This window comes from Gavialis gangeticus, unplaced genomic scaffold (assembly GCF_001723915.1).
Source record: "Gavialis gangeticus isolate Ggan-Ray unplaced genomic scaffold, GavGan_comp1, whole genome shotgun sequence".
Taxonomy (NCBI): Eukaryota; Metazoa; Chordata; order Crocodylia; family Gavialidae; genus Gavialis; species Gavialis gangeticus.
The window spans coordinates 21,936,729-21,939,904 of record NW_017729027.1 but is presented as its reverse complement, the minus strand read 5'-3'; positions in this window follow the sequence as shown (position 1 = coordinate 21,939,904).

Below are 3,176 nucleotides of genomic sequence, written 5' to 3'. Positions count from 1 at the left end.
AAAGAAAGGTACGTTTAATTGTTCTTACTATGATCAATGTTTCCTCAAGGATTAGAAACAAAAAAGTTAGCACTAATGGTGATTAACAGCAAATGCTTCATTAAGATGCAACAAAAACTCAAATGTAATTATTTTATGGTACTACATTTTTAATGTCTTCAATAGAAAAATCCTCCATGGGCTGATAGGTGTAGGACAATTCCTTTTTAGTACAGTGGGGCTTATAAAAGAAAATATATTCAGCATATTTTTCCAGATTCTGAATCACATTTTGCTACCGTCATATCCATCACAGCCACTTTGAGAACCTTCATGCATCAAAGTTTTGTTCAGATGAAAAGGCCTGCAGTCCAGGTTTATTCAAAAGAAACCCCCCCCACTATTTTTAAACATGAACTTATCCATTATTCACCATGGCAACTTAGCACCCATTACTTTTGTAACACAGTTACATATGTTTTGGACCGAACTAGTTTATAATCATTAGGGTTACCGAAGCAACCCATAGCATAGTTCAGATAATAACTTCTGATTTCTGAACAACAAATGATCAAGTGAATATCCTGTATGCATGGTTTGTGAAAAAGCCAAAGCTTAAAATTTTCTCAGAATTACCTAAATATGTTTTAGTGAATGCCTTTGTTATGATCTCTCCGTTGATAATTTGTGAACATGAAAAACTGTGAATTTAACTTAATTTATTACTGCCAAACAACAGTTTAGTCTGCTTTAATTGCTAACTACTGAGGTTACATAAACCTGGGTTCTAAAACTATTTATATGGCAGCAAGCCCACGCTCGGTGCTTTAAAACAAGCAGAACAGCAACCATGAGGTAATTTGGCAGAACCAAAGTAACTTATAATCCTTACATGCACACTGCATGGTAACCCAACTGATCCACACTACAAACGCATCCAATTTGAAAGAGTAAGAAGCTTTGGACAGATGCAAATTAAAAAACTGCCACATAATGTTCCAGTACGGATATGAAAAGGGAGGAGAAACGATAAAAATAATTACTATCATTATCTAAGGGTGAGATGAAAGATTAATTTCTTTGTCCATTTTGTCTTTGACTTTTCAGCAGAGGCTTCTAACAAAAGCTTCCGTTTAATGGCAATCCCAGTGTCACTTTTTTTGTGGCAGGCCCATCCATCCATCCAAGGTTTATACCATGTCCATCACCCCGGGATCTGAGCACCTGCCCACCTATTAACAACTGGACTGAGACCAACAGCCCCACTTTCATGAGTTAATCACTCAGCACCTACTCAGAGCTTCATACAGCCCCTCACAAAAAGATGAGATGATTCCCTCTACTCTCCTGAAAATCAGAGTTGTAATGTATTGCTTGCTGTCACGTATTTTACAATATTTGCAGCATAACAGATTTCCCAACACAACTAAACGAATTCAGTGGTCGTTACTTCTCAGCATGATACAAATAGCCTGGTGATTCCTTTTCTAAAAGAACCCAATTTGTTGCTTTCTAACTGATTGAATATTTTGGAATCTTTTATTAAATTCTGGTATTGACTAACCCATTATGCATGTGCACACTTTCATTTTTATGGCCACAATTTCTAATGATATGGAAATAAGTCATTACTATCTTAAAGTACAATAAATATGCATGATTTTAAATACTTAATAAATACCCAGAAAGACATTTTTCAATGTTACTGATGGTCAATTCTCTTCCGAGTCTTTCCTAACAACCAATTAATTGCATATAATGTGGCAGATGCAGGGTTTTTCTTTCCATAGATTCATCACAGAACTTAATTCATTTTAATTTTCAGCCTGATTGTTTCACAGCCTAATATTGCCATCATCTGCAGTTAAAGGGCCAAATTGTAAACCCACTTACCAGTATATATTTAGTATTCATTTGAGTGGGAACTGGACTAGCTACTGCCTGCCATGGAAGTGTCAAAACTACTAGCTGCCACCCTGTTCTGCCTTATACTAGGCATTGAAGTCATATACTCATTTGTTCACACTCTGTCCCACTTTCAGCCCATGAATGTTTATAAATTCTATACAAAATGGCATTGCTTCAACTGGATGGATTGAGAGAACTCTGACACCTGACTTGTCTCTTAAGGGACAAGTTCTGTCTCTAGATTTAAGTTCTCTCAGGCAGAATAGAGCCTAACATTGGACACAGATACTGAAAGGAGTGTGGAAGTGTCCATGTGCCTTTAATATTTCCAACACCACACGAGTTCTAGACATTACAAAACGTGCACTATTCCCTTTGCAAGTTCCTAACAAAACTGAATCTATTCTAGATCTGTGCAGTGAATTTTCAAATTATTATGTAGTGTTTTGTGGGTGCTTTTACAAATTGACTGATTATTGAGGATACATTTCAAAGGAAGGGTTCTGCAGTCTTAGGTGAAAAACAGTTTTCAGCAGCTCTAATTATGACTAATTTCAACGGCAAAATAATTTTAATGCGAGCGTATCAAGACTCCAAAACCATTTCATCATGATGCATTATTAGAATGTAGTTCTGTGCCATCCTTGGGACGATACCAGCATAATCTCAGATTTCAATAGCAAAATGATTTCAGCACAGATTTCTGGAGGCCATATTGGCTAAGTACGTACATTCAAAAAGCCAGAGCCTGAATCTGTTCCAATCTTTGCAGGTTAGTCTAAACTGCATAGATTGAACCAAGAACCAAAGGAATAAACATTCACTTTTGATTCCGGAAATGCAGCCACATGCCTGCAGTGGCTCAGGCTAGAAGCTCGGAGGTGGTAGAACAAGCCCTCCCTTCACTTCAGCAGTGGCAGGAAGGGTGGAGGGAAGCTGGGAGGAAAGCCCTCCAGGCAATTCCCCCATCCTTGCTTGAGCTGAGTGGGGGATGGGGGTGGCTAGGCCCTGGCAGGCTGCTGAGTACGACTGGGGGAGCAGAGTTTAAACCCCCATACTCGCTTGCATAGACCCCAGCTAGTGTGTGCCTGCAGGGGAAGGTGAGAGGCAGCCCCTGCCAGGCTTTTCCCCGCTTCCCCCTTGAGTGGGGGTGTGGGGGGCAGGCATGGCCAGTCTCCAGCCATGGGCCAGCACCCTGAGGCAAAGGTGGGGGAAGGAGAAGGGATGAATCTCCTCTCCCTCCCCGCTCTCACCAGTATGGTACCCCAGTCAAGCGGTGAGCAGGGAAG